The following is a 17,849-nucleotide window of genomic DNA, read 5'->3' on the forward strand; positions in this document are numbered from 1 at the left end:
CCCAATACCCGATAGAAGGGACACCCCAATACCCGATAGAAGGGACACCCCAATACCCGATAGAAGGGACACCCCAATACCTGACCCGATAGAGGGACACCTTGCTACCTGACCTGATAGAAGGGACACCCCAATACCTGACCCGATGGAAGGGACACCCCGATACCTGACCCGATGGAAGGGACACCCCGATACCTGACCCGATGGAAGGGACACCCCGATACCTGACCCGATGGAAGGGACACCCCGATACCTGACCCGATAGAAGGGACACCCTAATACCTGACCCGATAGAAGGGACACCCCAATACCTGACCCGATAGAAGGGACACCCCAATACCTGACCCGATAGAAGGGACACCCCAATACCTGACCCGATAGAAGGGACACCTTGCTACCTGACCCGATAGAAGTGTGACACATCAAGAAGGTCGGATGCAACAGTTTACTAATCGATTGATCGTGACTGAAACTGTGACATGCGCAGATGCATCAGGGACACATCTTCACGAGGGAACACCGCTACACTGGGCCCCCCGCTAGGTGATGAGGCCCCGCCCCCCACAGGAGACACCCCCCCCCATCAGCGGCCCTGTTTGGGGCAACCGTAACACTGAGGATGTTTAGGGATTGGTTGCTATGGGTTACCCCGGCAGTGAGGAGGGGTTTGGGGCAACCGTAACACTGAGGATGTTTAGGGATTGGTTGCTATGGGTTACCCCAGCAGTGGGGAGGGGTTTGGGGCAACCGTAACACTGAGGATGTTTAGGGATTGGTTGCTATGGGTTACCCCAGCAGTGGGGAGGGGTTTGGGGCAACCGTAACACTGAGGATGTTTAGGGATTGGTTGCTATGGGTTACCCCGGAAGTGGGGAGGGGTTTGGGGCAGCCGTAACACTGAGGATGTTTAGGGATTGGTTGCTATGGGTTACCCCGGCAGTGAGGAGGGGTTTGGGGCAACCGTAACACTGAGGATGTTTAGGGATTGGTTGCTATGGGTTACCCCAGCAGTGGGGAGGGGTTTGGGGCAACCGTAACACTGAGGATGTTTAGGGATTGGTTGCTATGGGTTACCCCAGCAGTGGGGAGGGGTTTGGGGCAACCGTAACACTGAGGATGTTTAGGGATTGGTTGCTATGGGTTACCCCAGCAGTGGGGAGGGGTTTGGGGCAACCGTAACACTGAGGATGTTTAGGGATTGGTTGCTATGGGTTACCCCGGCAGTGGGGAGGGGTTTGGGGCAACCGTAACACTGAGGATGTTTAGGGATTGGTTGCTATGGGTTACCCCGGCAGTGTGGAGGGGTTTGGGGCAGCCGTAACACTGAGGATGTTTAGGGATTGGTTGCTATGGGTTACCCCGGCAGTGGGGAGGGGTTTGGGGCAGCCGTAACACTGAGGATGTTTAGGGATTGGTTGCTATGGGTTACCCCAGCAGTGGGGAGGGGTTTGGGGCAACCGTAACACTGAGGATGTTTAGGGATTGGTTGCTATGGGTTACCCCGGCAGTGAGGAGGGGTTTGGGGCAGCCGTAACACTGAGGATGTTTAGGGATTGGTTGCTATGGGTTACCCCAGCAGTGGGGAGGGGTTTGGGGCAACCGTAACACTGAGGATGTTTAGGGATTGGTTGCTATGGGTTACCCCGGAAGTGGGGAGGGGTTTGGGGCAGCCGTAACACTGAGGATGTTTAGGGATTGGTTGCTATGGGTTACCCCGGCAGTGGGGAGGGGTTTGGGGCAGCCGTAACACTGAGGATGTTTAGGGATTGGTTGCTATGGGTTACCCCGGCAGTGGGGAGGGGTTTGAAGCAGCCGTAACACTGAGGATGTTTAGGGATTGGTTGCTATGGGTTACCCCGGCAGTGGGGAGGGGTTTGGGGCAGCCGTAACACTGAGGATGTTTAGGGATTGGTTGCTATGGGTTACCCCGGCAGTGGGGAGGGGTTTGGGGCAACCGTAACACTGAGGATGTTTAGGGATTGGTTGCTATGGGTTACCCCGGCAGTGGGGAGGGGTTTGGGGCAGCCGTAACACTGAGGATGTTTAGGGATTGGTTGCTATGGGTTACCCCGGCAGTGAGGAGGGGTTTGGGGCAACCGTAACACTGAGGATGTTTAGGGATTGGTTGCTATGGGTTACCCCAGCAGTGGGGAGGGGTTTGGGGCAACCGTAACACTGAGGATGTTTAGGGATTGGTTGCTATGGGTTACCCCAGCAGTGGGGAGGGGTTTGGGGCAACCGTAACACTGAGGATGTTTAGGGATTGGTTGCTATGGGTTACCCCGGAAGTGGGGAGGGGTTTGGGGCAGCCGTAACACTGAGGATGTTTAGGGATTGGTTGCTATGGGTTACCCCGGCAGTGGGGAGGGGTTTGGGGCAACCGTAACACTGAGGATGTTTAGGGATTGGTTGCTATGGGTTACCCCGGCAGTGTGGAGGGGTTTGGGGCAGCCGTAACACTGAGGATGTTTAGGGATTGGTTGCTATGGGTTACCCCGGCAGTGGGGAGGGGTTTGGGGCAGCCGTAACACTGAGGATGTTTAGGGATTGGTTGCTATGGGTTACCCCAGCAGTGGGGAGGGGTTTGGGGCAACCGTAACACTGAGGATGTTTAGGGATTGGTTGCTATGGGTTACCCCAGCAGTGGGGAGGGGTTTGGGGCAACCGTAACAATGGAGATGATTAGGGATTGGTTGCTATGGGTTACCAGGGGGTGTGGAGGATTTGGGCCGCTCTCAGGCCGGGTTCGCACCTATGCAGGTTCTGTTTGAGCCGTTTCTGCATCATGTTTTGCGTTTTTGATGCGTGTTTGTGTTTTTTTCTTGTTGCTAGGCAGATTTATAATGCTGCAAAAATGCACTACATGCTTTTCTGCAGCGTTTCCATTGAAGTCTATAGAACCAAAAAAGTCCCCGACCCTTTCCAAAAAGTGCAGCGGGTGAAAACGCGCAGGTGTGAACAAGGCCCATAGGGAATCATGGTAAATGGACTGCGCTGAGTTTCTGAAAAACACAAAACGCTGCAGAAACTGCTTAGGTGTGAACCCGGGGTAAGGCTCGGTACACATCTGTGCTGGTGGTGCCGCTGCAGATCCGCAGGAAAATCTGTGCCCCCGCACAGAGGAGTGCGGACCCGCCGGCGGGGGTCATTAATTCTAATGCCACGCCGCCCGCACTGGAAATCGCCACCGCACTGGGAACCTCGGCTGTGTTTTCAGAAGAAGTGCCGGAACTTCTCCCCTGCGTGTCGCGGGGCACCGGAGTCCATTCACATGAACGAGCTCTGGTGCCCGAGGACCACAGGAATGCGGAGATGTGAGCCGGGGGTTAGAGGGGAAGGCGATCAGGGATTGGTTGCTATGGGTTACCCCAGCAGTGGGGAGGGTATGGGGCTGCCAAAACAATAAAGGATGATGGGGCTTCTTTTATCCCACTGACACCAGCGATGGGGCTTCTTTTATCCCGCTGACACCAGCGATGGGGCTTATTTTATCCCGCTGACACCAACGATGGGGCTTCTTTTATCCCGCTGTCACCAACGGTGGGGCTTCTTTTATCCCGCTGACACCAACGGTGGGGCTTCTTTTATCCCGGTGACACCAACGATGGGGCTTCTCTTATCCCGGTGACACCAACGATGGAGCTTATTTTATCCCACTGACACCAGCGATGGGGCTTCTTTTATCCCGCTGACACCAGCGATGGGGCTTCTTTTATCCCACTGACACCAACGATGGGGCTTCTTTTATCCCACTGACACCAGCGATGGGGCTTCTTTTATCCCGCTGACACCAGCGATGGGACTTATTTTATCTCACTGACACCAACAATGGGGCTTCTTTTATCCCGCTGACACCAGCGATGGGGCTTCCTTTATCCCGCTGACACCAGCGATGGGGCTTCTTTTATCCCGCTGACACCAACGATGGGGCTTCTTTTATCCCGCTGACACCAGCGATGGGGCTTCTTTTATCCCACTGACACCAGCGATGGGGCTTCTTTTATCCCACTGACACCAGCGATGGGGCTTCTTTTATCCCACTGACACCAGCGATGGGGCTTCTTTTATCCCACTGACACCAGCGATGGGGCTTCTTTTATCCCACTGACACCAGCGATGGGGCTTCTTTTATCCCACTGACACCAGCGATGGGGCTTCTTTTATCCCACTGACACCAGCGATGGGGCTTCTTTTATCCCACTGACACCAGCGATGGGGCTTCTTTTATCCCACTGACACCAGCGATGGGGCTTCTTTTATCCCACTGACACCAGCGATGGGGCTTCTTTTATCCCACTGACACCAGCGATGGGGCTTCTTTTATCCCACTGACACCAGCGATGGGGCTTCTTTTATCCCACTGACACCAGCGATGGGGCTTCTTTTATCCCACTGACACCAGCGATGGGGCTTCTTTTATCCCACTGACACCAGCGATGGGGCTTCTTTTATCCCACTGACACCAGCGATGGGGCTTCTTTTATCCCACTGACACCAGCGATGGGGCTTCTTTTATCCCACTGACACCAGCGATGGGGCTTATTTTATCCCACTGACACCAACGATGGGGCTTCTTTTATCCCACTGACACCAACGATGGGGCTTCTTTTATCCCACTGACACCAGCGATGGGGCTTCTTTTATCCCACTGACACCAACGATGGGGCTTCTTTTATCCCACTGACACCAACGATGGGGCTCACTTTTGTACCCTTTGAGCAGCAATCTAGGGGTCTCTCTGTTACAGACCCCCTGACCCCTGTGCTGTACAGTACATAGACTTCTATACATCTGAGCAGAGCATTGCCTTAGGTGCTGTTATCTATGTTGCCCCCATCGCCCCCCCCCCCTCCCCCCGGTAGTCTCCAGTATTAGGTATGCGATGTGCAGACGATCATATGTTGTGGAAAAGTTTTGTTTCTTATAAATGGCGATTTGTCCCAGCTTGTATCTGAGTATTCAGCTCGGTGCTTTTCTATTTTCAGAGTCGTCTGGACCTCTTGTGTCTATAATATGGTGAAGCGTAGAGGGGAGGATGCAGCACTGCGAGCCGTGTGCTGGGAAGTGACACCTATGTGTCTGGTGGGTGACGCTCCGCGCACTCCCGATTTTTCATGACACCTTTGCGGCTGCTTCTGGAGTTTGCAGTGAAGGGGGAAGCGGTCTGGTGAAGCTGGAAGAGTGTGCGGTGTTGGCGTGGAGCGGAGTTCCTCCGGAGTCCTGACTGCTGGGCCGGCCCGTGTACTACAGAGACTGAGTCTTTATTCTCCGACTTCTCTGCTGCGGCTCGTAAGTCACAAAACCCTTCACTACCCGACCCCACTGACACCAATGGTTGTTGTTACCAGTGACACCGGAATGTCACACCAGATACCTCTAAAGCAGGGGTCTCCAAAATCCCTATCAGAGCCCCCTTCCATCAGGGTCCCCAATAAAGTCCTCCTTATGTCAGGAGCCCCAACAGAGTCCCCATTACATCAGAGTCCTCTCCTTACATCAGGGTCCCTATTTGAGTCTCCCCTTATGTTAGGTTCCCCATGAGAGCCCTCCTTACATCAGAGATCCCCCTTGTATCAGGGTTCCTAAAAAAGGGTCCCTAATAAAGTCCCCCTTATGTCAGGACTGCTATCAGAGTCCTCCTTACATCAGAGTCCTCAATTACATCAGGATCACCATTTAAATCTCCCCTTATGTTAGGGTCCCCATCAGAGCCCTCATTACATCAGAGACCCCCCCTTGTGTCAGGGTCCCTAATAAAGTCCCCCTTATGTCAGGACTGCTATCAGAGTCCTCCTTACATCAGAGTCCTCAATTACATCAGGATCACCCGTTTGAGTCTCCCCTTATGTTAGGGTCCCCATCAGAGCCCTCCTTACATCAGAGTCCTCCCTTTACATCCGGATCACCATTAGAGTCCCAACAACAATTAACAATTTAAAATATCCACGTGGAGTAATAAAAATAATAGCAAAGTGAGTACCAAGATGGCCGCCGCTACTCAATGGCGTCAGCAATAGGGCTCCACCCAATGCGTTTTGTATACCAACACGTCCTATTGGTGTGCCCCTGAGGACAAGTTGGTGCACGAAACGCGTTGGGTGGAGCCCTATTGCTGACGCCACGCCGCCGCCATTGAGGAGCGGTGGCCATCTTGGTACTCACTTTGCTATTTTAAATTGTTACTCATAGCCATTATAATAAAGTACTACACTATTAAGCACCTTTCTGGCTCCTGTGACTGAGCTAATTCCTCCCCAGGACCATTTTGGCACCCACCCTGATGGATGGATCAATGGATGGAGCTGGATGACTAACCCATAGCTGCCGGCATACCGCTGCACCCCCAGATGTGTGATGTGTATAACCCATGTGCATTAATACTTTTGTTCTGGTGAGTGTAGACCAGTCCCAAGGGTGGATTACCTTTCACGAGTTCATGCACTACTGTCCGTCACGGATGAACCACACGTGCCATTCATAGGCACTCTCTGAGTTGGCGATCTCACACCAAGCACATTCCATTATTCAGGAATGATTAGATGAACTTTTTTTAGCACCATTTACCAGTTGACATCATTCTTGCACTTATTTGCACTTTGTTGACTTTACATGCGTTTATGATTGATAACATGCATTTATAGCGCTGCACTAGTACTGTAACATATTTCTATTCTGGGACTGTTGCCAATACCCTGAGTGCTGGCTGCTACCTTCATATCTATACCTAGATTTATATTGATCTTTTGTAATACCATTTTAGTAGTCTATATCATTTTACCAGCGCTCGCTTTATCATTGTTTTTAAACATCTCAATCTTTAGTGTAAAATTACAGAGGAGGTCTAGTGCGAGAACATTTACATATGTGGGCGTGGCCTACGTATGCGTTCACCACTACGTGCGAGGGGGTACGGGGGCACTTTAAACTTGTTTTTTTTATTTAATTTTTTTTTTTTCACACTGTCCCTTTAAAAAAAATTGTAATCACTTTTATTCTTATCACAAGGAATGCATGCATCCCTTGTGATAGAAATAATTAGTGACAGGTCCTCTTTATGGAGAGATACGGGGGTCAATAAGATCCCACATCTCTCCTCTGCAATGCATTAGATAAAAAAAAAAGCTTTAAAAAAAGAAAAAAAAATGCCCTTGTTTACAAGGCGCCAGAACCGGAAGTGACATCGCTCCGGTCCTCCAAGGGCATAGAGATGAGTGGAGGCCATCTTTCCTTCATTCTATGCCCAGCACCGGGTTCATTCGATGGTTTCTCAGGTAAGGCCACTATCACTTCCGCCCCGCAAGCCAAAGTCCTTGGCGTCATTCTTGACGCGAACCTCTCCCTCCAACCGCATGTCAAATCACTCACAAACACATGCAGGCTCCATCTTCGCAACATTGCCAAGATCCGCTCCTTCCTCACCCCAGACACCACCAAACTTCTAGTACACTCCCTCATCATCTCACGCCTTGACTACTGCAACTCCCTCCTCACTGGCCTACCCAAGTGCAGGCTCTCCCCGCTCCAGACCATCCTGAACTCAGCTGCCAGACTCATCCACCTTACCACCCGCTCCACCTCTGCCACCCCCCTCTGCCTCTCCCTCCACTGGCTCCCGATTGCCCAACGCATCAAATTTAAACTCCTTACCCTGACCTACAAAGCCGTTCACAACACTGCCCCTGACTACCTCACCAATCTGATCACCAGGTACCACCCTACCCGTACCCTTCGCTCCTCACAGGACCTCCTTCTATCCTGCTCCCTGGTCTCCTCCTCCCATGCACGACTGCAGGACTTCTCCAGGTCCTCCCCCATCCTCTGGAACTCACTGCCCCAATCCATCAGACTGTCGCCTTCTCTATTCACATTCAGGCGCTCCCTCAAAACCCATCTCTTCAGGGAAGCCTACCCCACCCTCACCTAACGGCCATCCTCCCTCATTCCTCCTACCACTTCATCCCCCCCAGCCACTTCCTACTGTACCTTTACCCCCTCCCTCCTAGATTGTAAGCTCGTAAGAGTAGGGCCCTCTTACCCCTCGTACGCTGTCTGTCTTTGTTGTACTGTGCCATGTATTGTCCCCCCCTATTGTACAGCGCTGAGCAAACCCTTTGGCGCTATATAAACTCGTAGTAATAATAATAATAATAATAACTACCAAGTGGCGGCAGCGGTGAGGGGGTTTTTTCAGCACCTGTATCGGTGCTTTTTTTTTCTTATCGGCCGATGGGGTATTTCCGGCCACCGAAATTTCAGTGCACCCCTACTTCCCTACTCTCTCTTAACCACTTGCTGTCCAGCCGCTGTATATAAACGGCCAGACGGTGGCAGTCCAGGGGCGGGTTTCCGTTCATAAACGGAGCCCTCCATTTTGGACTGTGCGCGCTCCCTGGGAGCGCGCAGCACCGTGATCCAGTGCCCGCTGTGTCCTCCGGAACACCGATTGTCGTACGGGACCTCTGTGTGAGGTCCCGATCATGTGATCACTGATTGGCCAATCAGTGATCAAATGAAGAGTAGTAAGCAAGATGTTACTTCTGACATCATTGCTTACTACGTGTGAAATCTGTGAATGATCACACAGGTCACATGGTACAGGGCTATTCACAACAGCCTTGTACCATGTGACAAGCTGTGACCAATCACAGAGAGAAGGAGAAATGATTGCTTTTACAGCCTTTATGGGTGTAAACGCAATCAGTGTAAAAAAAAAAAAAAAAAAAAAAATCACCCCCCACAAGTAGTACAGTGTCACTATGGTGACACTGTACTGCTAGGGTGACCGTATGTAACAAAAAAAACTTAAAAAATATAAAAATGTAAAAAAAAATTTTTTTTTTAAATTATAATTTTTAGTTATAAACCAATTTGGGTTATTTTTTTTTACTAAAAAGATAACTGAATACATTTTGGCCAAGATTTATGATGAAATATTATTTATTTGCAAAATTTTATAAGAAAAACACTTTTTTTTTTTTTACATTTTTTTAGACTTTTATATTTATACAGCAAAAAAAAAAAAAAAATCCCAGTGATGAATAAATACCACCAAAATAAAGTTTTATCTGTCTCAAAAAAATGCAAAAAAATTCATATGGGTATGGTGTTGCATGACCGCACAATTGTCATTCAAAGTGTGATAGTACAGAAAATTGGCCTGGACAGGAAGGGGGTAAAAATGTCCGGACTTGAAGTGGTTAAAAAAAAAAATGGCTGGAACGGGAAGTGACATCGCTCCAGTCCTCCAAGGGCATAGAGATGAATGGTGTCCATCTTTCCTTCACTTATCTCTATGTCCAGCACCGAGATTGTTCGATGGTTTCTCAGGTAAGGCTGATAACTACAGAGTGGCGGGAGGGCGGCAGCGGCGAGGGGACGGGATTTTTTTCGGCACCTGTATTGGTGCTTTTTTTTCATACCTGCCAGCAGCTGATAGGGGTATTTCCGGATAAAACGTTTACGAAATTTCGGTGCACCCCTACTCTCTCTTAAATGGAAAATGTTTGGGCTTTAGAATTACTTTAACTGCTAGCCTACAGGGCACTTCTACCCCCTTCCTGCCTACCGGGCACTTCTACCCCCTTCCTCACCTACCGGGCGCTTCTATCCCCTTCCTCACCTACCGGGCGCTTCTACCCCCTTCCTGCCTACAGGGCGCTTCTACCCCCTTCCTGCCTACCGGGCACTTCTACCCCCTTCCTGCCTACCGGGCACTTCTACCCCCTTCCTGCCTACAGGGCACTTCTACCCCCTTCCTCACCTACCGGGCACTTCTACCCCCTTCCTGCCTACCGGACACTTCTACCCCCTTCCTCACCTACCGGGCACTTCTACCCCCTTCCTGCCTACCGGGCACTTCTACCCCCTTCCTGCCTACAGGGCACTTCTACCCCCTTCCTCACCTACCGGGCACTTCTACCCCCTTCCTGCCTACAGGGCACTTCTACCCCCTTCCTGCCTACCGGACACTTCTACCCCCTTCCTGCCTACCGGACACTTCTACCCCCTTCCTGCCTACAGGGCACTTCTACCCCCTTCCTGCCTACAGGGCACTTCTACCCCCTTCCTCACCTACCGGGCGCTTCTACCCCCTTCCTCGCCTACCGGGCGCTTCTACCCCCTTCCTGCCTACCGGGCGCTTCTACCCCCTTCCTGCCTACCGGGCGCTTCTACCCCTTCCTGCCTACAGGGCGCTTCTACCCCCTTCCTGCCTACAGGGCCCTTCTACCCCCTTCCTGCCTACAGGGCCCTTCTACCCCCTTCCTGCCTACAGGGCCCTTCTACCCCCTTCCTGCCTACAGGGCCCTTCTACCCCCTTCCTGCCTACAGGGCCCTTCTACCCCCTTCCTGCCTACCGGGCACTTCTACCCCTTCCTGTCCAGGCCAATTTCCAGCTTTCAGCGCTGTCGCACTTTGAATGACAATTGCGCGGTCATGTGACACTGTACCCATATGAAATTTCTATCATTTTTTGTGACAGAGCTTTCTTTTGGTGGTATTTAATCACCTCGGGGATTTTTATTTTTTCTTAAACAAACAAAAAACCACTGAAAATTTTGGAAAAAAAACTTTTTGTTAGTTTTTGTTATAACATTTTGTAAATAAGTGATTTTTCTCCTTCACTGAAATGCGCTAATGAGGCTGCAGTGGTGGGCACTGATAGGCTGCACTGATGGACACTGATAGGTGGGACTGATGAGGAGGCACTGATAGGTGGCACTGATGGGCATTGACAGGCATCACTGATGGTCACTGAAAGGCAGCACTGATACATGGCACTGATAGGCAGCACTGATAGACGGCACTGACTGGCACTGATAGGCGGCACTGACTGGCACTGATGCACACTGATAGGCGGCACTGATAGGCTGCACTGACTGGCACTGATAGGCAGCACTGATTGGCATTGATGGGTGACACTGAAAGGCAGCTCAGATGGGCACTGATATGTGGCATTGATGTGCACTGGTAGGCACTGATATGTGGCATTGATGTGGCACTGATGGGCACTGGCACGAGGCACTGATGGATTCTGACAGGTGGCACTGCTGGGGCTACACTGATGATCCGTGTACATGTCCCCTCCGCGGAAATCCGATTACCAGCTCTCCTCTCTTCTCCTCTGTCAGTGTGACAGCTCGAGAGGAGAGAAATGCTGATAACCGGCATTTCCCTATTTACATGTGATCAGCTGTGATTGGACACAGCTGATCACATGACCGAGCCGACATCTTCGGCTCTTTCCGCGATCGGTGATCCGCTGTGTCCGAGGGACACAGCACATCGCCGATCACCGCGCTGCACGCTCCCTGAACCACGCATGCGCGGTGAGAATGGGAGGACGTCGTATGACGTCCTCCCAGAAGAAGAGAACCACCTTGCGCCTGTCATTGGACTATATGGCGGGCAGGAGGTGGTTAAAGTACAACTAAATTTTGGACAGAGTGGAAAAGAATTAGAAATCTTGTTTTTTTTTTTTTTGTTTTTTTTTTGCTGTCTGTGTCCCTGTTAGGGAGATTCACCCTCTCTATTTGTCCTGTTTATCGTTATTAAAAGTGAAAGTAAAAGAAAATCCCACATTTTGGGTTGTCCCCAGAAAAGTAATAGTGAGGAAATCTTCCAATGGGGACACTACTTCTGGTGACGTGGGGGATCCTCAAGAAATTCCTTTGCAGAGATTTCTTCTCACTTCCTGTTTTGGCTTTGCGACAGGAAGTGAAGGTAAATCTCTCCGATGGGACACAGATGGCAAAAAGTAAACTGAAAGGGGTTATAACCCCCTCTTACTCAATTCAAAATGGAGAAAAAAAAGTTTTGCCTATAGTTTTACTTTAAGTTTATGGAGTTACTGAGCCCTGAAAACTTCGTAGTCATATGCAATCGCTTATTGTAAAAATAAATGTAAATCTTTTTAAATTTTTGATGGTGATGGTTGAGTAATGGAGGGTTATAACCCCTGTCAAGTTTTTTTTTTTTTTTTTTTTTTTTTTTTTTGCGCCATCTCTGCCACACTGGGGAGATTTACCTTCACTTCCTGTTCCAAACAGGAAGTGAGAGAAAATCCCTCGAACGTGTGGGAATCCCTAGCACAGCCAAGAAGCAATGTATTGCAATACTGTGATCAATATGGAGAAAGGGTAGCACAACTAAAATGTGTATAATCCAATATAAATGTGCAAAACAAAAATTGTTTTTAAATATTTTAAATAAAAAAAGACAAACACATGCAAAAAATAAATAAATAAAGACAAACACATGCAAAAAATAAATAAATAAAGACAAACACATGTAAAAAATAAATAAAGACAAACACATGTAAAAAATAAATAAATAAAGACAAACACATGTAAATGCATAAAATACAATTAGGGATATAACTGATGATATGAATAGCATAGCCACTTCAAGAACGCAATATGTACATATATATACGTTGTGGTTTGGAAGTGGTTTAGTGGGGTAATGGCTGCAGCAGTATGCCATAACCCCGGAATTTCCTCAGTCACTGCTCTTTCAATAAAAGTGATCTGATTAGCTACTGGATCGCTTTTAGAAGCCCTCTCGACGCTCTCCTGTGGTTGCCGGGCTTACCCGTCTCACCAGGAAGCCCAGGATCCGATTCGGTGGTTGAGGCCTCAGTTAATCTTTGTGATCCAGGAGGCCGGCTGCAACGTCATGACGTCACTTCCAGTTTAGGGCAGAAGTAAACACTACCATTATATGGGGCGGGGGCGGGGGACATCAGATTATTTTTTTTATCTGAGGCTTTGAAAGGTAGAGGACCTTGGATCTCTCCATAAAGAGGACCTGTCGTGATTTATTGTTATCACAAGCAGGGGCGGACTGACAACTCATGGGGCCCCCGGCAATAGGGGATCATGGGGCCCCTGTGTCCTTGCCCACACTCAAAGCCTATGAAAAAGGTACCAGGGGCATCTCATGGAGCCCCCTACTGACCCCGGGCCCTCGGGCAGTGCCCTAGTTTCCAAATGGTCAGTCCGCCCCTGATCACAAGAGAAGCTTACATTTTTTTGTGACAGCAATAAAAGTGAGAAAACAATGTAAAGGGATGGTGTAAAAATAAAAAAAGATTTACCGTATTTGCCGGCGTATATGACGACTTTTCAACCCGTGAAAATCTTTTGAAAAGTCGGGGGTCGTCTTATACGCCGGTATACGGCGAGCCGGTGTCAGGGCGGCACTTTTTCGAGGGGCGGCGCCGCTCCCCCTCCTCCTCCAACGGACACCAAGTACAGGGGTGGGCAGAGGGGCTGCTGTACCTTACCTGGCTCCGGTCCTGGTCCCACGACGATCCGGTCCAGGAAGCGCGGCTGCTCCTTCTTTCAGTTCGGCCGCTCGATGGTACAGCCGCCCGCTCGGCTCCGCCTCCTCACCGGTGACTGGAAAGGCACACAGGCGACCAATCACCAGCGAGGAGGCGGAGCTGAACGGCACCGCGAAAATCAAGCGGCCGAACTGAAAGAAGGAGCAGCCGCTTCTCTCCCCCACTGACACTAACGATGGGGCACTATTCCTCCTCCACACTGACACCAACGATGAGGCACTGTTCCTCCCCCACAGACACCAACGATGGGGCACTATTCCTCCTCCCCACTGACACCAACGACGGGGCACTATTCCTCCCCCACTGACACCAATGATGGGGCACTTTTCTCCCCACTGATACCAATGATGGGACACTATTCCTCCCCCACTGACACCAACCATGGGGCACTATTCCTCCTCCCCACTGACACCAACAATGGGGCACTATTCCTCCTCCCCACTGACACCAATGATGGGGCACTATTCCTCCCCCACTGACACCAATGATGGGGCACTTTTCTCCCCACTGATACCAATGATGGGGCACTATTATCCCCACTGACACCAATGATGGGGCACTATTCCTCCTCCCCACTGACACCAACGATGGGGCACTATTCCTTCCACTGATACCAATGATGGGGCGCTATTCCTCCCACTGACACCAATGATGGGGCACAATTCCTGCCACTGATACCAATGATGGGGTGCTATTCCTCCCACTGACACCAATGATGGGGTGCTATTCCTCCCACTGACACTAATGATGGAGCACTATTCCTCCCACTGACACTAATGATGGAGCACTATTCCTCCCACTGACACCAATGATGGGGCACGATTCTTCCCACTGACACCAATGATGGGGCACTATTCCTCCCACTGACCAATGATGGGGCACTATTCCTCCCACTGACACTAATGATGGGGCACTATTCCTCACACACTGACACTAATGATGGGGCACCATCATTGGTGTCAGTGGGAGGAATAGTGTCCCATCATTGGTATCAGTGGGAGGAATAGCGCCCCATCATTGGTATCAGTGGGAGGAATAGTGCCCCATCATTGGTGTCAGTGGGAGGAATAGTGTCCCATCATTGGTATCAGTGGGAGGAATAGCGCCCCATCATTGGTATCAGTGGGAGGAATAGTGCCCCATCATTGGTATCAGTGGGAGGAATAGCGCCCCATCATTGGTATCAGTGGGAGGAATAGCGCCCCATCATTGGTATCAGTGGGAGGAATAGTGCCCCATCATTGGTGTCAGTGGATGAAATAGTGCCCCATCATTAGTGTCAGTGGGAGAAGTAGTGCCTCATCATTGGTGTCAGTGGGAGGAATAGTGTCCCATCATTGGTATCAGTGGGAGGAATAGCGCCCCATCATTGGTATCAGTGGGAGGAATAGTGCCCCATCATTGGTGTCAGTGGGAGGAATAGTGTCCCATCATTGGTATCAGTGGGAGGAATAGTGCCCCATCATTGGTATCAGTGGGAGGAATAGCGCCCCATCATTGGTATCAGTGGCAGGAATAGTGCCCCATCATTGGTGTCAGTGGATGAAATAGTGCCCCATCATTAGTGTCAGTGGGAGGAATAGTGCCTCATCATTGGTATCAGTGGGAGGAATAGCGCCCCATCATTGGTATCAGTGGAAGGAATAGTGCCCCATCATTGGTATCAGTGGAAGGAATAGTGCCCCATCATTGGTATCAGTGGGAGGAATAGCACCCCATCATTGGAATACCATACTGAAATACCATACCATATTGAAATCAAATTTGATGTTTTTTCATTTTTATTTGGTGTGTGTTGGAAGAGGGGTAGTCTTATACGGCGAGTATAGCTCAAACCCTATATTTTAACAGGAAAAGTAGGGGGTCGTCTTATACGCCGGCAAATACGGTAAAAAATAAATAAATAATAAAAAAACTTTTTTTTATTAAATGTCCCCTCATGCTCACTGCTCAAGCACAGTGACGAATACATATGTAGGTCACTCCCACATACGTAAATGGTGTTCAAAACACACGTGTGATATGTCGCCGCGCACATTATAGCGAGAGCAATAATTCTAGCTCTAGACTTCCTCTGTAACTCTGAACTGGTACCCTGCAAAAAAATTTAAATTGTCACCTATGGAGATTTTTAATTACCATGAGTGCCATTCCATGAGTGTGCGCTTTTTACTTGTATACAAAAAGTGTCAAATTAGCAATCATTAGATGCGGTGGTTGCATTCGTTTTTTTTTGTTTTTTTTCCCCCCTCTGTGTGCACTTGGTGATCTGGCCGGTAACACACCTCCTGCATTAGGGTCAATGGTCAGGGTCAAGGTCAAAGGTTAGAGTTAAAGGTCAGGGTCAGTGTATTTTGGGGAAAAAGAAAAACAGCATGTATTAATTTAGTATCAGTGTTTTAGATAGAATTAGAAAGAAAAACGAAATGTTCGCCTTTGTTTCTGGGCCCTAGTACGGGTACAAATAACATCCACGTACATTCATAGACAAAAATATTGGCACCCCTGGGAATGGGATCCTCCAGGGTCTCCTACCATAGCATCCCTTTTCATTCAGATGGCGACATATAGTGCGCGCTGACACAGTTGTACTCAGTGTCTGAAAGGTAGCTTGACTTTGGAAGTTGATCAAGGCTCTTTGGCCACCATTTGAACAATTTGTCATTGTAATTGAAATTGATTTTAAATGTTTTTATTGGTTATGTTTTATAGCAGAAAGCAAAAAAATATATACCGTATTTTTCGCCGTATAAGACGCACTTTTTCTTGTCAGTGCGTCTTATGGAGCGGCCGGTCCGGTATTTCCACCGCGGCCGTGTCAGAATACCGGGCCGGCCGCTCAGCTCTGCAGCGGGACCTCACCTGTTCCTCTATCCAGCGGCGTGCTGTCTTTCCGGCTTCTGTAGTGTGGGCACTGGGCATGACAGCCGGGTGCCAAGTGCGCATGCGCAAGAAGCGGTGCTTTTTGTGAGTGGTAAGGCGGTACCTGGGACACATGACAGATCCCAGAAGCCGCCGGACCAATCACAAAGCGCAAGTGCTTCTCGCTCATGCGCACTGGGCACCCGGCTGTCATGCCGAGCGCCATTACAGAAGCCGGGAAGACAGCGCGCGGCTGGATAGAGGAACAGGTAAGATCAAACAAAAACTCTGCGGAAGTAAGAGCGGGTACCTGTCAAATTCAGGTACCCGCTCCCCACCTCCCCAAAGGTCAGCAGTCATCTGTACTGTCCGCAGTCTCTGGTCATCCCTGTGCTGTCCGCAGTCTCTGGTCATCCCTGTGCTGTCCGCAGTCTCTGGTCATTTCCTGTACTGTGTCTGCAGTCCATTAGTTCAGAATTTTTTTTTCCTGTTTTCTGCCTCTAAAACCTAGGTGCGTCTTATGGTCAGGTGCGTCTTATACGGCGAAAAATACGGTATATTTTTTTTAAATTTCGGTCTTTTTTCATTTATACAAAAAAAATAATAAAAACCCAGTGGTCAAATACCATCAAAAGAAAGCTCAATTTGTGTAAAAAAAATTACATAAATTTTGTTTGAGTACAGCGTTGTATGACCGCGCAATTACCAGTTCAATTAACGCAGTGTCGAATAGGCCTGGTCATGAAGGGTATTCTGACTCAGATTGTTGTGATAGCGATTTATCCCTTGTGAGACCTCTCTGCCTAGCCTGTATAAGCAGATATAATCACTGTGGGCAATCCTTATCAGATAGCTTGAACTCGCCAATACTGTGTTCATCCAGAGGTTGCTTTATTCTGTACATGTGACAACAGGATACAGCAGAATGAATGGTTTCCAGTATTATGCGGTCAAAAGATGATACTTTCTGTAGCGTACTATGCAGAATACATGTGTCTCTGTTACATGTGGACTGTTAGCTGCCTCCATGACACAGGAAGTGCTGTACTCAAGAAGAAGGGAGGAGCTTCATATGCAAAGGAATTGTGTCATAGATCTCAGGGAGGTAATATAAAAAGCAAGTGCATTACCAAATAAGGCCACTGGTGGCGGCATATAACTAACTATAGAAATATCCATAGGAAATGGTACAAAGAATAAACTATATGAATTCTCATGTACATTAACATAAATATTAACTGTGTAACAGCATAAAGGGGGTAAAATCAAATGGCTACTAATTGGAACAAAAATTGTTACTAAAAACTAGGTGGACTTTAACGGCACATCAGGAGGTGGTGTTCATAAAACCATAGTTTATTACAAAATAATCTAAAATCATCATAAAGCATACTGATAAAAAAAACAACACTCCAAACCATAGATATTTGACATATAGTGCTACCCAACCCTGAGACGGAGCCAAGAGGGACACTTCAATAATGCAGTGAAGCGCAACCTCTGAGTGTGATTTTGTGGGCACTGATTTTATGAATTTATGTTGGAGATATATGGACTGCACTGCCCTATTGAAGTGCCTCTCTTGGCTTCGTTTCAGGCTTTGGGTAGCACTATTTATATAATGGGAAGAATAGTGCCTCAT

General features: G+C 49.1%; 1 protein-coding gene across 3 annotated transcripts in view; it reads left to right on the top strand.

Moving 5' to 3' along the window:
* The window catches only part of LOC149435179 (complement C1r subcomponent-like), a 100,746-nt gene that overhangs the window by 1,309 nt on the left and 81,588 nt on the right, over positions 1-17,849 (top strand). For all 3 annotated transcript variants that reach the window (XM_089662943.1, XM_089662941.1, XM_089662945.1), the window contains exon 2: positions 4,986-5,289. The gene's annotated coding sequence lies outside the window, so the exon portion shown is untranslated. The remainder of the gene's footprint in view (positions 1-4,985; positions 5,290-17,849) is intronic.

Source organism: Staurois parvus, unplaced genomic scaffold (assembly GCF_062004578.1).
Source record: "Staurois parvus isolate SC_StPar_1 unplaced genomic scaffold, SC_StPar_1.0 ptg001590l, whole genome shotgun sequence".
NCBI classification, from domain to species: Eukaryota; Metazoa; Chordata; class Amphibia; order Anura; family Ranidae; genus Staurois; species Staurois parvus.